Here is a 24,068-nt window from a genome sequence, read left to right on the forward strand (position 1 = left end):
TCAAAAGCCAGAATCATAAGTATTAATTTCTGTGAGCATTGGGGTATGAGCCTATTTGCTCTGTAACAGGAGCCTGCTATAAAAAGGTTAAAAAAAAAATTTACTATCCTCAACACAAAGTCATCTAATACAGCTTTAAGCTTGGAACTCTAACATGAGTGGAGAAAACAAGAGAGTAGAGATCATTGAGGAGGTTTTTATGGGACAGATTGCCTACATCTGTTACCCACATCTTACTCCCATGGCTGTATCTACCTTTTAAAGAGGCTCAAAAATGTAGTTTTGTTCCGTATCAGAAGAAAAGAGAAATAGCCTACATTTCCATTTCATTCTCCCAACTATACTTAAAAACCACTCATTTCCTTCCCAAGTGAGACAATGCAGACAGCCAGCAGTCACTGGCCCAGCTCAGTCAACGCTCAGGAACTTCAGATTGTAGACATATCCTCTTTAACAGGTCAAGACATGGCTCCATGCACCCAGCAATTATGAACTAGAAAGAAGTTATCTGTTCCCTATACACCAAACCCAATAATTCTATTCAATTATTTAAATATCTCCATTTTGGATGAGTATTTAGCAACGCAGAGAAATGCTCATGACCTCATAAACAACGAGTAACAACAGATGATATATATAACCCTACCTACAATATGAATTCAATTGTGTTTATATTAAAGGAGAGAAAAAGAATGAAAAATAAGTAACATTTGTACTTGGATAGTAATTTTTCTATTATTCTTTATGCAATTGGATACTAAATGTGAATTGTCTTCTTTGTTCAGCATTTTCAAAGAGATTCTAGAGTGTAAAATGAACAACCAATCAATTTTGCAAACCTTGCATCTTGAGGAGTTGCTGCACCTCTTTTCCAGGATTTGCAAAAGATGTAGTCCAAATCAAGTTCAGCTGGAACTGGCCTGTCATTGAGATATGGCTCATGAAAGAGACTGACGCTTAGGAAGCAGGGAAAAGGAAATATTTTGAGAGACTTCGTGTGCTCCTCACATGGAGGTGGCTTCCTTTTGCCTCAGGTGAAGGGAGTTTCAACAAGATCACTCAGAGAGTTTGATCAGTGATCCTAGAATTTGCAGAACATAGGGACTGCCATTTGACTCACCCTTTAGCAAGCAGGAGGAAAGGTTACGTGGCTGGCACTTCTCGTGTCTGGGAAGAAACAACTGTGAAGTGCTGACCTAGATGAATGTTGCACTTCCACTGATGTGTAGGCAATGGCCGATGTTTTCCAGGGTCCAAATGTGGACCCAGCAACAGACAGGCTGTCTGTAATCACTTTATAAGAGACACTAACAACAATGACTACTGGGACTAAAGAGAGCACAACAGAAGTAGTTCTGCCAGAAGGGCTGAGGAGAGGGCTAAGCAACCATCCTCAGGGGAGGCAGACCCACATCAAAGACATCACAGCAGTCCCTTTCCCATGAAACAAAGAGCTAGGAATTGTCCATTTGACACACACACAAACCAGATCCCAGATTGCAAATGATTCAACTAATGAAAAGTTTGTTTTTTTCACTGGCTGTTCTAGCCTAATTGTGTAGGTGTCAGAAGCAGTTGCAAGCTAGGAGAGAAGTCGGAGCAAGACAGAAGCCAGTTCTGCCTTTGCTTCAAGATTCACTGTCCACTTAGAGGCAGGCTGGCACATGGGGGATGAGAACGTTCCAAGAAAGATGTGAATTTGGAATTTTCATTTATGCAGTAGATGGGGATTTACTTACTGAAAGGAGCATGTTTTTGCAACTAATAGTGACCAAAATAATTTGTACTTACTAAAAATTACCTTAAAAACATGGGATTACCCTAGCATTTTGTTTCAGAAACTGAAATTAACAGAAAACTATAAAAGTACTTTCTGCTTGCAACCTAAGAAGGCCAACTCATGCCAAAAACCAGTTACATTCACAATTACCTGGATTTTGTAACTTCCTACAATGAATAAAACTTATTATAAAGCAGAAAAGCCATCACTCTTTGTGTACGTGTTTGTGCGTGTGTGTACATGCATGTGTGTATCTGAGGTGTATCGCTGTAATCACCTGATGTCAAGACAAATGATCAATTCTGGCAATTCAGTACAAAATGTCAAACTAGATGTTTGGCATGAGGTAGGTATAAACAACTTCAGCATTGACTGAATTTTTAACATTTAAACCAGTTATCTGAATGTCATGGAGATCAAAATATGGAATGTGGTGACCTAAAATCTTTAGCCAAAAGGTTGAGCTTTGCAGAAGCTTGCATTTTATGCATTATAGATTAATTTGCTAACTAAACAATTTTGCCCTGCTTAGCCTTTTAATAATTCGTAGGAAGCTCATTGGGTGCAGATAAAAAGTTCACAGCAATTAGTTTCCAACTAATATTTTAGCACACTATAGCATAAGGATTATTTTGCAATAATCAGTATCAAGATTAGAACATATAATTTATCCAGACAAAGCTACAAATAAACTATCTCACATTTTTTTTTCTCCCAACAAAGTATACAGTAAACCTGAATTCCCTATTGAACTACTTTAAAGTTTTGCAATTATACCGACAGAGGTGAAAGAAAAAGTATCAACATCTATACATACTTTTGCTGCATAGTAAGAGCTGTTTTTATTCCCTAACCTTTGTCTCATACTTCACAGCAACTATGTGAAAATATTACTGTTAATAAGCTTCTTGGATCTTCCTTTATTTGCTTTAACTTTTTTCTTTTATCTCTCTCTTTCAATACACATTTTTTCTGAACACCTGCTAAATGTGTGGTATCTTTTAGGTGATAAGAATTCATAAAGAAATGTAAAGTTATGAAAAATGCTGGATATCATTAATCGTTAGAGAACTGCAAATCAAAACCACAGTGAGACACCATCTCATAACAGTTAGAATGACTGCTATTAAAAAGTCAAAAAATAGCAGACGCTAGTAAGGTTGCAGAGAAAAGGGAACCCTTCCTTATACATTGCTGGTGGGACTGTAAATTAGTCCAGCTACTCTGAAAAGCAGTGTGACAATTTCTCAAAGAACCTGAAATGGAATTACCATTTGACCCAGCAATCACATTGCTAGACATATACCCAAAAGAATATATATTGCTCTGCCATAAGGACACATGCAAGCATATGTCCACTGTAGCACTATTCACAAAGCAAAGACATGGAATCAACCTAAATACCCATCGATGGTAGACTAGATTAAAAAAAAATGTGGTAGATATATACCATGGAATACTACACCACCAGAAAAAAAGAATGAGATCATGCTCTTTGCAGTAACATGGATGGAACTGGAGGCCATTGTCTCAAGCAAGCTAACGCAGAAACAGAAAATGAAATATCGCATGTTCTCACTCATAAGTGGAAGCTAAACAACAAGGAAACATAGACACAAAGAGCAGAACAACAGACAACAAGGCCTACTTGAGGGTGGAGGAAGGTAAGAGGGAGAGGGTTAGAAAAATACCTGCTGGATACCATTCTTACTATCTGAGTGATGAAATACTCTGTACATCAAATCCCTAGGACACGCGGTTTACCTATATGACAAACCCGCACATACACTTCTGAACCTAAAATAAAAGTTATAATGAAAAATAAAAAAGAAATGCAGAGTTGGCTCTTCTCACAAAATATCCATAGTCTTGAAAAAAAAGGGATAAAAAGGCTTGAAAACAGTTAAATTTAAGCTAATATATACTACAGTGAGGGTACATATAAGTTTGTATATATCAAAATAAGAGCAAGCTCTTCACGTTTTCTAGAAAAGCCAGACTTTTATTTACTATTTTTATTTTTTCAATAATTTATTTACATAGCCAAATATTTATTTAGTTGTCTACTCCACATTTATTCCTTCTGAATAATATTCTGAGTATTATTTAGTTGTATGCTAAGGCGCTGCCCAGAGTTTACTTTTAACTCGAGGTTAGACTAAGGTAATAATCTGGATTTGTATAGTCAGTTTCAATATTAAGGAGTTCTTGACATTTTTCTTGAAAGAATAGTTAACATTGAACAACTGAATTGGAAGCTATGAACATGGTTTTGTTTTAAAAAGAGCTTAAAATGTTACAACCTCCTTAATTAAACTTAACTTTAGACACAATTATTGATAATAGTTCTTTAGTATAATACTTCACACACAGTTAACAATTCGTTTCTTTTGCTTTGCATATGGAGGAATTAAATCCCAAGCACCTTCTAACTAGGGCTAGCCATTTTCAGAAGCACTCTGTTTTTATTTTTGTTTAATTTGCATTCAGTTTATGAGATATGCTTCTTGCCCCTACTGTTAATCATTTTTATTAAGAAAAGGCAAAAAAATGCACAAATAATTATACAGATACTGTTTTTTAGATAAACATGTTGACAGATTGGAACTAAACTTTTTGCTGGCAGGCAGTGTTGCTATATGTGAGGAAATCAGTTTGCCCCCTCTGGATGGGTGCTGTATTTAGATTGGCATAAAATGATTTCTTCTAATCAGGAGAAAAATTTCATTATCTTACACTTACTAGTCATAGGAAGACATAGAAAGTTGAATTTAGAGTAGAATTTTTCACCCAAAACAAAGAAAAAAATCATATAAATTCAGATTATTTTTACTACCTAAAATAAGGAATAATGAGGTTAACAAAAAATCCATTTGTTAGAAAATAACTATTTTGATCATTCCATGATAACATCATATGATCTTAGAATATTTCTTGTTAATGTAATAGCAGATAATTTTTAAAAAGCAGAAAAATTCTATAACTTTAGAATCCATTTAACAGACGTTAATTCAGTGAGTGCTATATAGGGATTGGACTGAACAACAAGAACATTTCCCTGTCCTCATTTTCAAAGAAATTTCAGAGTATTGAGAGACACGGTTAAGTGCTAGGACTGTGCATTCTTTGCCATAAGAACAAATGCAGAAACTTCTCATAGTGGCTGAGATGAAAAGGGGCAGAGGTTTTCACAGAGGACTATCTAATGATATTTATTTAACTAAACTAAGTTTACTTCCACAAGCAGTATATGAGAGTGACAATTTCCCCACACCATTGTATATTATGGAGAAATAATTTTCTGTTTTGGGAAACTTCCCAAGACGTTAAGTATTTATTGAGCTCTTGTTGGAGAAAATAAAAATAAATGCAATAAATAATAATATAAATTGTAATAAAGGAATATGGGTCACAGTATTTGCTCTTACTTTCAAAGTCTATTAAGAAATTAGAGATACTTACCCCAAAAGTTAAATAATTATACAGAAGGAAGTTAATGCAATATAAGTAATGAAAAAGAGTGTGGCAGCTTTTATGTGACAAAAGTTTATAGAAAATGAAGATCCCATGAACAAACAGATGACAAAAGCTCAGAAAGAAAAGCCATGTCTGCATGGGTGTGGCTGTAATATATGGGACATGCATTGCTAAGGTCATGGGAAAGACGGAGGAAAGCCAGTAAGACACCATGGTATTAAGTATATATGCAGAACATTAAGATACCTCAAGGAAGTGTGCCTCTTCAAAACACTGCATTCATTTTCAAATTCAATCCATAAATATCGATAGAGCATGTACTATGTGCCAGGCACTTGGGACAGAGAGCGCATAGAGCCAGTGGTTGCAGCCCTTGATATTTAGAACCTAAATATTTTCCTACAAAGAAATTTGACACAGAAAAACTGTATGCAACAGAATTATTCAGTGCCCTTTCACAGGTTCAAATTAAAATAATCTACATATGTGTGCCTACACACATACATATATATGCATATATTTACGTTATATATGCTTTGTATATCATGTATGTAAATTGTGTATAGATAAGTAGATGAATGAATACAATGAGGCTAATATTAAAATTATTTATCAACCGATCATTAAATAATTATGCTATACCAAGTACTGTACCAGTAACTTTACATAGGATACTTTATTTGTAGTTTCTACAACTTTAAGAAATAAGTTTGTTAGAGTGATTTTATTAACAAAGCTATCATTATACTCCTGCTATCAATAAGAATGAAAAAATCGCTTAAATAATATTGTCTACTTTTCTATATATTGAAATGAATGTTTTTGTTAATAACTAAAATGTTAATTTTTTTCACAGAAAATGCTTCCAGAATATGCTCAGAACAATTTAAATGTCATAAAGATGTAGCTGAGTTCTTACAATACTGAAGTTTGTCATACTGCCTTATTTCATGTGCATCTGAGTTGGAATTTAGAAATTATAACATCAAATTATATTATTTAATTAATTAGGATATAAAATAATTTTAGGAATTAAAATACTTAAAAATCAACAAATTCAAGTAATATAACCTATTTTGATGCTTTTTATTAAAATTTGGTCCAGTTTCAAATAATTTGCAATAAGTATTTCTAATAGACTTCTGTGATTTAATTAAGTATTTGCTGAACTTTCCTAGTTTACAGTTTGGTGTTAGGCATGGGTCACTGCCCTCACTGTTGCTATTAGACAGAAATATGGTGAAATTTGATTATCTTACAGCAGAACCAGAAGGAAGAGTTATGAGAAGATTCCCGAAGTTGTATCTCCTTTATTTTCACTCCTGAAAATATACATTTATATTTTAAAATTGATATTAAAACCACTGAAATTACGTTTCTGCCTTTCTTTTCACTCTTCCCTCTTCTCTTCTTTTCTGAGACAGTAATTCTTGTCCATTTGATCATACCTATCATTCTTATTGCCCAGCTCTTTTTCCTTCATTATCAGATTATCTCCAAGTTGTATTATAATCACTTCCAAACATGTCTACCTGTCCATATTTTCAAACAAACAGAAACCAAACAGTATCAATGACTACACATTTTCTCCTATCTAAATTTTGTCCTATCTGTCATCATAATGACAGTTTCAAATCCCTCCTATGCTACCCTTTTGTATTCTCTCCTTGATTCTTTCCTGAAAAGAACCGTTCCTGGAAAGATAATTCTCACATGTAATGTCATTTTTATTCTAAGCCTTTATTCAGTAAACAATTCTGAAGGAAGATAAATTTCCTGAAAAAATTGTTTTCAATTATTTAAAATCTAATGCCTTTCTCTTCAGAAGCACTTTAAATATTCTATTCCTGAAGACAGGAGGTATTTTACATGATTGATTTTTCTATCAAGAGTATTCAATGCTGTGAAATTTAGTATAAAAATAAAATTAGCTAGCTCTCTGTTATTCATTAATCAGAATTGAATTCATTCTTTGAGGAAGACATAAGTTTTTTGGGGGTGGGGGGGCTGGCTGAATACCTGACTGCTTTAAAAATATTTTGAATAAATGAAACCTGTAACTTCAATGCGAAGTGATAGCCATATAAACCTTACTCTGTCATAGTTAGCATTTAGCTTTGTTCTGCAGTGCTACAAACATGCACTATTCTCTCCAGCTCCCTTTTTCCCTATCCCTCTTTCTTCTTCCCTCTTCCCCTCCCCTCTTACTACTTTCTTAATTTCCATTAACATAATTTTTCTGATAGCAAAAGCAAAGGATCTCAATTTAGAAGTAAGGTATTTTCGATTCAAGTCAAGAGAAAATTTTGTAAATATCTGAATGACACATTGGCAACACTTTTAGAATTCATGGTAAGCATTCTATTGAATTTAACAATCTTGGAGTGCTAAGGGGTTGCCTTTTAAAAGTTTCTGACTAGGAAAGTTAGAGATTTAGTGAGAATATTCACAGCAACTTAAGGGCATAAATTTTCTAGCTGGAAGGAATTTTAGAGAACTGCTATAATAATCACGTTACAGATGAGATACTGGAGGGGGGCAGGAGTGAGGGGTGACTCCCTCCTTGTTATCTCACTCACCAGTGTCAACATCTACTGGCAAACAAGGCCTGGTTTTGTGTCCAGACACAAAAGGGAAAGGTTTGCACAGCCTCTCTCTATCACAGATACTCCTGTTGTTCAGGTCATAGCACTTCCATACACAGAAGCTGATCCATGAAGAAATGCACTCTGAGCACCTTGATCTTCAAATTTGTCCTACATTCTGGGTTAAGTATACATAAAAGAGGGTGCTTCACTGGCAACTCTTTGCCTTCTATAAAATCTCCAGAATAAAGCAACTAAAGGAAATTAGCTTATTTATGGAACCTATGAAGATTTTAAAATAGTGATTTGTTATTGTTCTTATAATCAACCACATAACACATTTTACAAAATCTTTGCTTAAAAATAAATGCCAAATTAAATGCAGTTGGATAGATGTGCACATACCATCACTGAAATGAAGTCAGAGATCAGTATATTAAACAAAGTTTTTGGATTTGAATCCTGCTCTGTCACTTAAGACCTGGGTGAACTTGTCAAGCAAAACTCTCTAACTCAATCTTCTTAGCTTTAAAATAAGGATAATAAACTTACCTTTATCTTTGTGCTGTTGTGAGGATAAAACAAGTCAATATATAGTGAACTCCTTGAATAGATTCTGAAACTTATTAAGGCTTCAAAGATGGAGTTCTTAATGATTGAATGTCACATTAAAAGTATCCTTATTGTACATGCCTTGTCACATATGGTCTCACAGTCATTCCAGTCAATGCTCTGCTTACTCCATTTGTCTTGCAGTCCCAGGATAGAGATAAGTATATAAGAAATTTGAGCATCTGTAAATTTTGCTATCTTCAAGCAGTCCTGGAGCCAATCCTCTTAAGGATCCCAAAAGATGCGTGCTAATAGGCCTAAATTCTTATATAAACATATACAATATTTTTTCTTTCGGTAGATGAAACCCTTAAGAAATGAGAAATCCACATGTTCTAGGAATGCCCACACAGAGGCCTAACACTTGATATGAGAGAGCTTGTTTTAACCATGTAAATATTTCATGTGGCATAAAAGTTACTAGTTACTTCTACAGTCACCTAAAGTTAAATCTGCTGCCTTATTTCATGTTCCCCATGGGCATGCCCTTGGCAAACACCACAAGTATAGTAATTCCAGAAGAAATTGTCTCTAAGGAAGAATTATAATAATGTGTGTTAAGACTCAAATACTTTAATTTCTCTTGCCAAAATCATGTTTGGTATTTGGTTATGAGAATGTGCTATGTGCTACAATGAATTGATCAGAACGGAAGAAAGAAGAAACAAACTAAGAGAGCAAGAATAAGAGAAGTCATTAAGAAAATTAATTATTCTCTAGAGCACACTCTCAAAAACCTAGACATGTAGACGTGGCCTCCAATTGTCCCAAAGAATCCAAACTGCAACATGTGTGTGTGTGCATGCACTCCCTGTGTGTGTATTCCACTTAGAGAACTAGTTTCTTACCTCTCATTCATCATTATCACCACCAAAGACAGAGAGGCAGAGGGAGAGGGAGATTAGGTGAGATTTGTCTCCAGACTTATTCTGAAAGTAGCTTGGCGATGACTTCAGAGGTACTACTACCAACAAAATATTAGCAATACAAATTTGTATGTTTAATATTGCTCTTTATTTTTTGTATTTTTTGGAATGACTGTCTGAGATTGCAACTGTTTTTCCTGCAGGACATGGAATTCAATTTTCTTTTCCTTATAAAGAATGGATCAACAGAATTAAGTAAATATCAACAAATTGTTTCTTTAAAAGTTTGTTATTTTACTTTCCAAATGGTAGTATCAGACTTTACCTGTCTCACTCAATCTTTAAATATTAATATTGTTGTTGTTTCTAATTTGACAGTTAAGATATTTCATTTTTGTGTTGTGTTTATTTTACTACTACGTTGGGCACGTTTTTATAATTTTATTAATCCTATATATTCCCTCCTTTGTCAATTGTCTCTTTACAGTCTTTGTCTATTAATAGTGGGTTTTGACTTTTTATTTTTATTTTTTTTGGAGACAGGGTCTCATACTGTTGCCCAGGCTGGAGTGCTGTGGTGCAATCTTGGCTCACTGCAATCTCCATTTCCCAGGTTCAAGTGACTCTCATGCCTCTGCCTCCTAATTAGTTGGCATTGCATTTGCCCGCCACCACACCTGGCTAATTTTTGTATTTTTATTAGAGACAGGGCTTCACCATGTTTGCCAGGCTGGTCTCAGACTCCTGACTTCAAGTGATCGTCCTGCCTCAGCCTCCCAAAGTGCTGGGATTACAGCCTGAGCCACAGCACCTGACCTGATATTTTCTTTTGAATGTTAATTTACTATAGATATTATATTTTTTCCTTATTTTTTAATAGTTAATGTTTGTTTTTCAGCTGTAGTTTTAACTTTTTGATATTAAGATAAAATTGTAATGTGTTGAAGTAAAATCTACTAACTTTTAAAAAATATTTTATTATTATTATTATTATTATTGAGACAGGGTTTCACTTTTGTCACCCAGACTGGAGTGCAGTGACAGGATCTTGGTTCACTGCAACCTCTGCCTCCCCAGGCTCAGGTGATTCTTCCACCACAAACTCCCTAGTAGCTGGGACTACAGCCATGCACCACCATGCCCAGCTAATTTCTTGTATTTTTAGTAGAGACAGGGTTTCACTATGTTGCCCAGGCTGTCTCAAACTCCTGAGCTCAAGTGATCTGCCTGCCTTGCCCTCCTAAAGTGCTGGGATTACAGGTGTGAGCTACCACGCTCAACCCTATTTTGTTACTTTTATGCCCCGAAAGTGATTTTCATCTAGAGATGAGGCAAATTTTCACATGCATTTTCATCTAGCCAATTTATTTTCACATTTAAGCACTTCAGAGCAATTAAGTTTTTTGAATGTAGGAGAAATAGACATATTAATTTATTGCTGAACACCATAGTGTCTCAATATATTTTATTGTACAAAGCAAAATTTCACCATTCTGTCATAATATTTATTAAATATCAAATATCAAATGTGAAATCACAGAAGAAAAGTCATGTGCACCCAGCAGTCAATTCAGATATCACCAGGAGAAGGCTATCATGTCACCTCCCAAGACTCTTCCTAGAAAGGTGTTTCCATGATAAATTTACTGTAATACAGGGACTGGCTTTCTGACTGCCATAGTCTGAGTCATGATTTGTCAGTACATCAGAAATAGACTTTTCTAGTTTACACTCCCACCAACAGTGTCACTTCTCCACAATCTTGCCAGCATCTTTTATTTTTTTGATGTTTAATAGTAGGCATTCTGATGGTGTTAGATGGTATCTCATTGTAATTTGTATTTCTCTACTAATCAGTGATATTGCTCTTTTTTTCCCATATGATTGTTGGCCACATGAATGTCTTCTTCAGCCATTGTGGAAGACAGTGTGGCGATTCCTCGATGACCAAAAGACAGAAATACTATTTGATCCAGTAATCCCATTACAGGTATATACCCAAAGGAATATAAATCATTCTATTATAAAGACACACGCATGCACATATTTATTGCTGCACTATTCACAATAGTAAAGACATGGAATCAACCTACATGCCCATCAATTATGGACTGGAAAAGAAATTTGTGGTACATATATATCATGGAATACTATGCAGCCATAAAAAATGAATGAGATCACATCCTTTCAAGAACGCAGATGGAGCTGGAGGCCATTATCTTTAGCAAACAAATGCAGGAACAGAAAGCCAAATACCGCATGTTCTCACTTATAAATGGGAACTCTTAATGACAAAAACTGCAATTGATTTTGCACCAACCTAATAAATGATGAGAACGCATGGACATATAGAAGGAAACAGCAAACACAGTAGCCTATCGGAAAGTGAAAGGTAGCAGGAGGGAAAAGATCAGAACAATAACTAATGAGTACTAGGCTTAATCCCTGAGTGATGAAATAATCTGTACAACAAACACCCTTGATACCTATGTAGCAAATCTGTACTTGTACACTTCAACTTAAAATAAAAGTTTTGAAAAAAGAAACAGTCCAGAAATAAACAACTCACAAGTTTCTGAAACAAAATTTAAAAAAAAATGTATATTGTATAAATATACAAACACTAAATATTGTACACAGTAAAATAAGAAAATTCCAACACACCTTTCTCTCTTGCCAATCTCAGTATGTATTCTAGAGGTAGCCAGTTTTGGGTACTTTCTCTCTCTCTTATTTTTTATTTCTGTCACACACACACACAAACCCACAAATATATGTGTATGCACATACAGACACACACGGGCACATAGACACACAAACATATCTATCATTTAAAAATCTATCATTTAAAAATCAATATTGTAATTTTAAATATATATAAATTAGTTAAAAAAGAAAACAGTAACTATAAATATACAAAATATATAAAAAGTATATTTTCTATAATTTTCAGCAGATAATATATTTCATCTACACTTAATTCACCAAGTTTTTTGCTTTGCCTTTTTTTCTTAAATTAAGAAGAGTTGTTGCATTTGGCAAAATAATTTTTATGTTCATGAGGTGAATTACATTGATAAATTTATGTGATGGTGAATGACATTATATTCATGGTATTTGTACTACTTTATCCTGATATATAAATTCTGGTACTCTGCTTCATTTTTTCTGAAAATATTTTGCATTCAAACTTTTAACTGAAAAAATGTTTGCAAATTTCTTGTATTTTTTCCAATTTTGGTATAAAATCAAGTTGGATACCTTTCTTACTTTGTGTGAAATATTTTGTGTAAAATAGGAATTAACTGCCTCTTGTACTGGTAAACATACCAATAAAAATTGTCCTTTATAAAACTGTTTTACGGCCGGGCGCGGTGGCTCAAGCCTGTAATCCCAGCACTTTGGGAGGCCGAGACGGGCGGATCACGAGGTCAGGAGATCGAGACCATCCTGGCTAACACGGTGAAACCCCGTCTCTACTAAAAATACAAAAACTAGCCGGGCGAGGTGGCGGGCGCCTGTAGTCCCAGCTACTTGGGAGGCTGAGGCAGGAGAATGGCGTAAACCCGGGAGGCGGAGCTTGCAGTGAGCTGAGATCCGGCCACTGTACTCCAGCCTGGGTGACAGAGCGAGACTCCGTCTCAAAAAAAAAAACAAAAAACAAAAAACTGTTTTACTATAAATTCAATTTATTTAATGACTATATTTTGTTTGCTATAAATTCATGAGTTAAAATTATTAATTAATATAATCCTGTAAAACTATCAGTTACATTTAAGTCTTTGAATGTATTGGCGTGCAATTTATCCTGGTGATTGTTTCACATATATTTCAATTTCTACTGTATTACAATTTTGTTTCCTTTTTTATTCCTAATTTTTTTATTTTCTTTTTTAATTCCCCGTGATTATTATTACTCGACATTTGTGTAATATTTTACTTTTTTTTTGGGAAAGAACAAGCACGAAAAATTAATCTTTGTTTTGGGACCAATTTAAGCAATATTTCATTTTATCAACATTAATTGCTGTTAAATTTTCTTTTAATTTGTTTTACTGTTCATTGATTTTTTTAATTGTGTTAATTTTCAAAATGCATTTTTATAGTACTTGTTGCTATATATTTACCTATAATTTCTATCAGTTTGACAAGATTTCTCCTAAATATTAATTTAATCGGTATTACTGTTGCTGAACTTAATAAATTTTGATATATATTTTTCTGAAATTGCTTATTTTCAGTCCTTCAGGGCTCTTTTTATCTACAGGAATTATCTTTAAATAAAGAGTAGATATTAAGAACTTTATTAGTAATAAAGTACAGTCAAAAGAATAAGGCTGAAGACAAGTAAAAACTGAGTGATAAATGAATGGGTTAGTAATGGTGTAATCTTAGTGAGGCAAACTGATATATTTTTTAGATACTTTAAAAAGTTAGTATACACAAAATCATGATTAGAGTTCATTTTTAACTTTAAAAATATAAAAGCTTCAAGAACAAAAAAGAATGCAGAGTTTTAGACGCTCCCGACATACCTACTCTGTGCCAACCATGTTCAATTGTTTTTAAATTTTCCGCAAGGAATATGGAATTATCATAAATTATCAGGCCACCATCTTATCATTCTCCTAATTTCTATCCAAATTGTTAAATCAGAAAGAAGATCACTGAAAACAAATTCAATAAGAAAACAAATCTAGTAAGGAAAGTATCATAATTGCACAAGAACACTATAGGTAGAAAAAGCAAAACTCAAATGAAAGAAAAAATTGCTTTAAATAAGAATCTCATTAATTTCCCAAACATTTATTTACAGATGCTGTAGATATAGGACTAATGTGGTACTTAATAACATTCACCAAACAAAAGAGTTTAAGCATATATTATAAAGAATAATGACCAGATATTCTACATTCAGAAAAAAAAAAGAGACTAGTTTCATCTGAAGCAGAAAATCTTTTTTACATTGTGTAATAATGATCTTCACTTAGGACATTTTAAGGCATTAGAATAAGTTACAAGGAGAATTCATAATGGAAAATTGGAAAAAATACAAATTATAGTTTAATATGAGACATCACTGTTTGCAAATATCTATTCAGGATAGAATTCAAAATGCAATGTTTATAGAAACATTATAATCTTGTATAAGAATTTTAAATACTCAATATAATCCCTTTTGTAAGTATGAATAAACTATAAATACTATATGACTTATAGCTCATGGAATCCTTTCTCTTTATGTCATTAAAAGTCAAGAATCTCTCTGCAGAGTACTTTTTAGGTAGCAGAAATGGTTTTCCTACTGTTATATTCCTATTATGTGTGCATCTGTTTCACAGTATTTTTTATAAAAATATTCACTGTGATGGCCGCAGAGAACCAGCATAGTTGATTGACAAGCATTATGGGTATCTGTGGCTAAGCTAGTAGGCAAAATAAATCCAGACGTGAATAAACCTATTCATTCTTCAATAAATGAAATAACTCAAAAGTGAAATCTTTAACATTATAATTCACATGCTGCTCATATGTCTTTCTAATTTGTGTTTTTGCCTTGGTACTGGGCTTTATAGTAACACTGTGATTGAATGTGTTTGCGTTACATGTGGGGTTATCCTAGTTAGCCAAGTGGAGTCAGTCATTCATACATTGTCATTGCATCAATCTTACAATCAAGTAACAAACAATCTGTCACCCACTGTTCCAAGAACGATGCCTGATGTCTTATTAGTCTTAACATTCTATTTCTCTATCTCAAAACTGCATGTGCTCTCCAATTGTGTTATAGTCTCCTATACCTTGTCTTGATTTGTTGTCCATTGCTTTGCTAGATAATTGAGGAGTTGCATAAAGTATTTGGACATCAAATCTGTAAGAGCATGGAAGCCACAGTTTTGTTAAAAGGTAAACATGATTAGATTTGTAGCAAATGTGTTTGGAACTACTAATTAGTTACTTTAATGCTTTAATATCAAATAAAATGATGTTGGAGCTTTGAGTTGAGAAGATTCTATTTGCCTGATCTAAATCAAATGCTTTCTTTGGTTTTCATTTAATAATTCCATTTAAACTAACCTTAAATGTCTTGTAGTTTTCTGTAATCATTCTGTATGTGGTCTTCATTTTTTATATCAATAATACTATAATTGGTGGTAAGTTAGTGTGATAATTTCCCTAAATATACATCAGATAATACAAAGACTGTTAGGAAAATGACTATTTTTTTGAAGTATGAGATAATCTTGTTGGCTTATTCATAATTAAATTGCCAGTCAAAAAATAAATTAGTCATGGCCAAGTCTCGTTAGTATTAAATAGTAACAGAGAGAAAAATATACATGATACTTCAAATATTTTCTACATTAAAAAATAAAATGTAAATTATCATCGCTGATTTAGGTCTCCTCATTCAACTCCCAGCTTAGTGCCTAATCTTTAGCTCTTCAAATAATTTGGGATTACATTGTATAATCACATATAGAAAGGTCATTGCAAAGTCTTTTTTCCTTTACAATATTTACTTGAATTCTGCCTTATGAAAGAATTATCGTCAACTTAGATTTTAAAGAAATGGAAAACATTTTGGAAAGAGTAAGCATAGGATAGGTACTTACTGGGCTAAAGAGGATCATTTAGATATGCTGATGTAATGGAATGCAAACTGAACAGAATTTACTGCTTGCAGCATTTTTCCTTTTATACATGTCATCATCAGCTTGAAATTTTATATAAAAACAAGATTGTCCCATCAAGATCAATTGTTTCTGCATTAAGGAAATAGAAACATTTTAAAAGGAGAATAGAGCAACATAAAAATACTATAATAAGGATTCAAAAATAGAGGAAAAGTAAGATTTGAAATCAGCTTGTCTTACAAAGCAATAACAATGCATACTTATGGAGCTAGAATGATAGTAATTATTTTGAAGGAAAGAATAACCTCTATTTCTGGAGGTGAAAACCATTATGGATTTACATATTAGTTTAGTTTGACCTCTAAGAATCTGTTTTTACATAGCTGACTTTGTAAATTTACTCAAGTTCACGTATTCTTCATTTACCGTATGTTCACAATTATACTTAAAGTTGAAGTATAATTAGAGCTCCAGGGTCAATTCAGGGTCAGACGAAAATCGAGCTAATGAAAATGATTACTTCAGCAGAGTTTGGTTTGTATACTGTTTGTTCTTTTCTGAATCAGGAGGTACTGTGGCAGAGTTCTAGTCAGCAAAATTTGGACCCTGCAATGGTAAAACTTTCCCTTATATCTTACCACACATTCCGAAGTTTGATTCAAATGGGGCTGAGCTAATTTTCTTAGAAGGAAATTTCTACATGTAGGAAAGCCATATGAATTCAAACATCAGTCTTTTTAGTTATGTTCACCTTGCCATTTGAAAAATTTAGAGTCTGCGTTTCCGCTACAGTGGCATAGCATAACATACTGTCTACTATTCATAAACTAATCATAATTCATGAGATTACATAATCATAGAAAAGAAAATGAAAGTAGAAGAACTAAAATAATTTATTTCAACAATCTTAAATTTTTATTTGAACTCTGATCCTTGTATAAGCCCAAGGATATGATTTTTCATTGTTGTAAATGAAATTCTGTAATTCACTTCTGTAATTCTTGTTCTACAATATCCAATAGTCATTAAACATGGCTATGTGACAATATCAAAACATATTCGAACTGATTATTTAGGCCAACCATTTTGTTTTGTAAAGGAAGAACTTGAAAACCAGAAGGATTGATTTTCCTAGTGTCACACATGTAATCCTGATGTTAAAATATAATAAGAATCTGTGTCTCTTGACTTCTAGATGAAAATTCATTTCCCCATTGTCTCTCAACAGTGTTTTAAGTTCCTAGTCTGCTTGTAGATTTGGCATTTGAATTTTTCCCCTGGTAACACAAAGAAGTAATTCTTTAAAAATAACAAAGTAAATTATTGGTCTTGGAGCTAATTAAGTCTATGCCAGATAGCCAGATAGTTGGTCACAAAAAACATCTGTAAGGCTAACATTGCTCCAAAATATAATGCTTGATTGAAGGCCCATTAGGTTTTGTGCCTGTGATTTCAGTTCATGGTTAAAAATGTTATTTGATAATAATTGATAAACTACAAAACTATATCTGTGTGTAATTTACACAAATTTTATATTTTCTCTTGTAATTTATATGCAAATGCATTCCTAGAAATTTTAAAACAAAAGAGTAAATAAATGTATAGGATGTTCCTCTGTGCCAGAAAAATTAAAAGTATATATTAGCCATATATTCAAAAGCTGCTCCAGTGACAACATAATTCCTTTTCTTCTCAAATTAGAAGCACAACAGCACCAATAACATAGTGAAGAATTACAGCCCCAGCAAGCCAGAGGCTGTAACTTTACTGATGATTCTGTGATACCCCAGCAGTACTTCCCCATGTCTTTCTGGAATTTTTTTTTTTTTTGTATTTTCATACAATTGTGACTTGTTGCTGAAATAAGGGAGCAACAGGGCAAACAACACTGCTCTGTTACCCCATCAGATACATATTGCCATACTGTTTACCCCAGACTAGAAAAAAATATGAAAACAGAAAGCTGAATATACATTATATAGCAGTTCTAACTTAGAATATGTTGAGTGTGTGTGTATATATGTGTGTGTGTGTGTATGCATGTGTGTATATATGAACATATAAAAAGAGATATTGCAGACAAGAAGTGCAATGAAGCCTGAAATTTTCCTGGGCTCGGTGTTAAAAAGGTGAATGTCAATTAAATCAATAGATTTTGACATTATTTTACTTGGAAGAGATCCATGTCTCTTCAAAACAGTTATGTTCTGTATGGAAATCGTGTTAACTCTGTTTAGATAAATACTAGTATATTAGCCCCTGTATATAAAAAAATTACTTTTACATCCATCAAAGTTTTGGGGTTCACAGCTCATGGCTTCCCAGGTCATGTATTGCTTTCTTATATTATACATTTTCAACATCGTCACCCAAAAATAATCAATCATCACTTAAAATTTTCTGAAAGTAGAAAGAAAGGCTTTTATACTACTATACTCCAAATGAATATCTATGATTTTTATAGGATCTATCTATATTCACAGATGGATTCTTTGCCCCAAAATTCAAAAATCTCTAAACTGTGATGCCTAGAGACAAGTCTTTTTGGCATGATAAATTTTAAGAATAATATAATATCTGTTGAAAGTAGTAATGCAAGACTTTATTATATATACTGTCTGGAAAGGGTAAGGGGATAGCAAGAGTTTGGTTAATATACACAAAATTACAGCTAGATTGGAGGAATAAGTTCCAGCATTCAATAGCACTGTAGAGTGACTATAGTTAACAATAACTTAGTGTGTATTTTCAAATAGCTAGAAAATAAGATTTTGAATTTTTTCAACACAGAGAAATAATAAATGTTTGAGGTAATGGATATACTAATTACCCTGATTTGATCATTACACATTGTATACATATATTGAAATATCACACTGCAACCCATTAATATGCATAATTATGTGGCAATTAAACATTTTTAAGATGTTCAACACCTTATGAATCAAATGAGAGAGAGTGGTTTCACATATTGGAAAGGAAAATCACAGCCAAGCACAATCTATAATTGAAGGTAAGTAAAGTGGTTTGAGGCAAGTCTGTAAAGCATCTCATGGTAATGTACTGATTCTCTAGGCTGCATATTTGTTCTTTTTTTCAATGCCACCTATAATATCCACTTTTTTTTTCTTTTCATCCTTTCCCATTCACTAGAACAAGTTGCCCGCATGCACTGGTTATAAAAGTTCTTTATCTCTGTATCTTCACAGGTTCGCACAATGCCTGCTGTATGGTCATACATCTTCCCTCAATGAATAAAAGCATTTGGATAAAACTGGATCTGGTGGGCATAAATGGGTAAGAATAATGAGATTGTTCAACCAATGGCCTGGATATAAGACCATTTCAAATGGAGACAAAGAACTTTTCCAATAGTCCAATATTCCAGTTCTCCCATAAAGATTTTTTCTGAATACCGGCAATAATACATTACAATGAAAAAAAATCTTGTTCATAATTCTACATGAATACAAAACAGAGGAACATTACGTAAGACCTAAATGAAGAAAATAAAATTTTATTAATATAAAAACCTTGAGTCAATGAAGAAGTAAATCGTGTTTGTGAATGACATGGCCTGAAGGTCTAAACATTTCAGTTATTCTAATATGTATGTAATTCATTTAACTACAATAATAATAATTTTTTTTTTTTTTTTTTTTTTGAGATGGAGTCTCGCTCTGTCGCCCAGGCTGGGTGCAGTGGTGCTATCTTGGCTCACTGCAAGCTCTGCCTTCCGGGTTCATGCCATTCTCCAGCTTCAGCCTCCTGAGTAGCTGGGACTACAGGCGCCAGCCACCACGACCGGCTAATTTTTTGTATTTTTAATAGAGACGGGGTTTCACCGTGTTAGCGAGGATGGTCTCAGTCTCCTGACCTCGTGATCCGCCAGCTTCAGCCTCCCAAAGTTCTGGGATTACAAGTGTGAGCCACCACGCCTGGCCTTACAATAATGATCTTAAAATGTCACTTTTAAAAATTTAAAAACACAAATACTTCTGAAATTATTGTTGAATAAGAAAGAGGCAAAAATAAACAGTTTTGAATAGAAGAGTAAAAATTAAATTTTTCTCTAGATATTAAAATATATTCAACCACTGTCATAGTTAAAGGAGAGTGGAACTGATAAGGATTAGCAGGCAGATTAAAACAAACAAAAAGAGTAAACAGAAACACTGTTATCCTTATCTTGATGTTAAAGTGAGCTATAGCCCTAAGAATTGAGGAATATGAATGCTGCTCTCAGAGACTGAATTGTGAAATCAACACATTAATGCATTATGCATTAAAAATCACCATAAAGAAATCATACAATTGTGTACATTTTAAAGCAGCAGTAGCCTACTTTTAAAAAATCATTTTTTAAGCTGACTCAGCAAGTCATTCTCCCCCCAGCAATCTTCATTTATTAATCTGAACTATGTGCCAGTCTGCCTTATAGAAACAGTATGCACCGATCCTAGACACTGAGTGTGTGGTTATCATGGCAGTATTGATTCTTATTGTAAATGAATCCACTAGTTTAGATACATCACTGCTAAGAGAAAAATCTATTATTTTTAACTTTTATTTTAAGTTCAGGGGTACAAGTGCAGGCTAGTTACACAGGTAAACATGTGTCATGGGGTTTGTTGTATAGATTATTTCATCATGCAGGTATTAAGCCTAGTATCCATTAGTTACTTTTCCTGATCCTCTTCCACTTCTCAGTTTCCAGCTTCCACCTTCCAATAGTCCCTAGTGTTTGTTGTTCCCCTCTATGTGTCCATGTGATCTCATCATTTAGCTCCCCCTTATAATTGAGAACATGTGGTATTTGGCTTTCTGTTCCTGCATTAGTTTGCTAAGGATTATGGCCTCCAGCTCTATCCATGTACCTAAATGGACATAATATCATTCTTTTTTATGGCTGCATAGTATTCCATGACCTATATGTACCATATTTATTTATCCAGTCTATAACTGATGGGCATTTAGTTGATTCTGTGTCTTTGCTACTGTGACTAGTGTTTTAATGAACATATGCATGCATGTGTCTCTGTATCAGAATGATTTATATTCCTTACAACCTACTTATATTATTTTTATTTTAAAAATAAAATCCTAATGTTAAAATATGACAAGAATACACTGAATTTAATTTTTATTTATCTTATCTTTTATATCTAATTGATTATAATACTTTTAATGTCTTTATGCACATCTACATTTGTAAAATTAAAATACCTAAGGTCAAATTATTAAAATGCAGAGGAGACATTTAAAAAATTATTTAAATATTTGAGGAAAAGGTCATGCATTGTATCTTCTACAGAGTCTGGTAAGTAGTTTTTATTCTGTGAGTTCTGTGGGGTTTTTTTGGTACACTACAGGAAACATTATAACTTATGAACATTGATATCATGAGATTTTGAAATGAATGTTTTAAGTAACTCTGGATAATATCTTTATGTAGAGCTTTGACAATCTAAAAATGGTGTGAAAATGTTGAAGTAAAAAAACAGGAAAAATATATTAAGGCCTTAGTATTTAATTTAGAATGATAGAGTGTACTTATAATTAAATATCAATTTATTGTTAAAAATAATTGTGCTAAAATTTATAAAATTAAATATATTTCTATATAATATATGGACTATATAATCAAAGTTTAGTAAAAATTCAGAATTGAAAATTTTAAAATAGTTGATTAAAAAATCAATTTTTAGATTACCTAATACCATGACTGATACACAGTAAATGTTTATTAAATGTTAATTTAAAAACAAAGATGACTAGCATTTACCAACTGCCCACTCTGTGCCTAGAACTATGATAATTATAATACATGTATTATTATCTTGTTGTCCCAACACAAACTTAGGAATTAACAACATGGATCAATAATCCCTGCCTAGGCTACCATCTAGTAGTGATCAATTTAACTTTTAATCAGAATTGTCATTCTGGCACTCCAAGAAAGGTTTGCAAATTCTGTTACAAAGTTATATTGCTCAATGCTTGTTTAGAAAATACCATGAAATCCTAGATTTTAATGGCATTTTAAATTATTTCTGCACATTTTAATATTTTCTCTTTTGAGAAGTTGTGTTAATGAATCTGACCACTATGAAAATATATCAAATTTTGTGGACAACGAGGAAAGTAATTTGCAAATTATTTTTATTTTTATTAAATTATTATGTAATTATCACCTAGAATTAGACATGGTTCAATTCAATAGTCATTATATTACAGAAGATTGAAATAATTTTCTTTTATAGACAAGTGAGAGTAAGAAGAAGAGAAAAATCTGAAATACCTATTTGGATAAATAATCAAAGAAAGAAGTTAAAACTGCCTGTTTTCACAGAAAACTCTCAGTGTACTCAAACCATGACTCATGAGTGCAAACCTGTTGGTATTTGGACGTTTGGGCAACACACATATAACTTGTTTATAAATGGTTTCTATGGCACAACCCAGACACCATCCAAAACCTCCATGCACTTGGAATTGAGCAAGAGATCTCATGAGACTTCACACTCAATTACAGAGTACTCTGAAGGGTGCATTCATGCTGGTTTTCTTAGTTAATTATAGCAAGTGTCACCATGGACAGCTTACAGCAATTAATTGAATTTGACAGGTTAACTTGAGAGCCCTTTTCACTGAATGCAATAGGGAGTTGGGCAAGGAAAAGGGCTACCGAAAACAGAAACAGAAGACTCTAAAACAACAGCAGCAAAATAGTAATGAAATCAGCATTAGGTAGTTTGGGAATCTTTATTTCCAAAAAGAGAGAATGATCAGACAATCAGTGAGATGCCATTTCATTATTTTTATATTCTATTAGACTGTCCTATTTGCTTCTATTTTACAAATTTCTGTACTGAGATGTATAATTTTAGAGACTTTGATGTTATTTTAATAACTGCACAAAATTAAAATATATTGCTCTTCCATTCTTCCTATTGGACACATTCAAAAGCCATAGGCACAAATTTTAAGTTCAAAATTAATTTCATTTTTTTATTCGCCCCACTTTAATATTGTCTCCTCCTTCTGTATTCCTGATGCTTGTCAAAACATTAACAAAAGAACAGTGGATCTAATTACAGATCTCACCTTTGACATTGTTTTCTTTCACAAGCCTGTCACTAACACCATTCAGTAATTCCCACTGCTTCTATTGCTCAAGTATCTCTAAAATCCATTCTAAACTCATTGCCATTTCTCTAATTCAGACTTTCATTGTATTAGCTTATTTAATCATAATACATTTTTCTAAAATCCTCTCTTTCTATATTCCTGTTTTCATTTTCTTATCCTCTGTGTGTTTCTGCCTTGAGTACATCCTTTATAACATTATTAATGTGAATTATTTTCTAAAATGCAAATTTGATTGTTATTTCCATCTCTAGGAAAGTGATAGACCAATTATTATATTAAGTTTAATTAATTAAAATTGAAATTTAAATAGATACATATAGGTACATATAAGCTACTGTATTGAGCAGTACAGTTCAAGAAGGATCCTCTAAAAATGCAAAATAAAATATAAACATTAAACTTGAATCTTAAAGAAGCATTCCACTTACCCAAGGTAAAGCAGAAAAGGAGAAACAGAGGAACACAAAGTATACAGAGATAAATAATAAACAAATAACAGAATGGTAGCTACAAATTCAACAATTTCAACAACTACATTTAATGTAAATGGGCTAAACATGCCACTAAATGGTAGACATTTTGAGACTAGATTTTTAAAAAAGAGGTCAACAGTTATATGGTGACTATAACGCATGTATTTTTAAGATAAAGTCTTAGGTGGAAAGTAAAATGATGAATACAAGATATACAATGCAAACAATAATCATATGAAAGCTGGACTGTTCCAACAAAAACAGGTGAATTTTCAAGACAGGAAGATAATTAGAGATAAAGAAATTAATTTTATAAAGACAAAGAGTAATTTTAAAAAAAGAAGACGTAATAGCCATAAATGTGCATACTTCCAACAGCAAAGCTTCAAAATATATCAAGAGAACACCAACAGAACAGATAAGATACATAGACAATCTGTGGTCATACCTAGATATTTTAATACCCATATTTTAGTAATTACTAG

The 24,068-nt window shown here is 32.9% G+C and overlaps 1 long non-coding RNA gene across 1 annotated transcript in view; it reads right to left on the reverse strand.

Moving 5' to 3' along the window:
• LOC117071189 overlaps window positions 1-16,090 on the reverse strand; it is a 29,344-nt gene extending 13,254 nt beyond the window's left edge. Inside the window, exon 1 of the long non-coding RNA XR_004432188.1 lies at window positions 15,938-16,090. This is a non-coding gene — a long non-coding RNA (uncharacterized LOC117071189). The remainder of the gene's footprint in view (window positions 1-15,937) is intronic.
• Window positions 16,091-24,068: the final 7,978 nt, after the last annotated feature.

This window comes from Trachypithecus francoisi, unplaced genomic scaffold, assembly GCF_009764315.1.
Source record: "Trachypithecus francoisi isolate TF-2019V2 unplaced genomic scaffold, Tfra_2.0 Lachesis_group3, whole genome shotgun sequence".
Lineage (NCBI taxonomy): Eukaryota > Metazoa > Chordata > Mammalia > Primates > Cercopithecidae > Trachypithecus > Trachypithecus francoisi.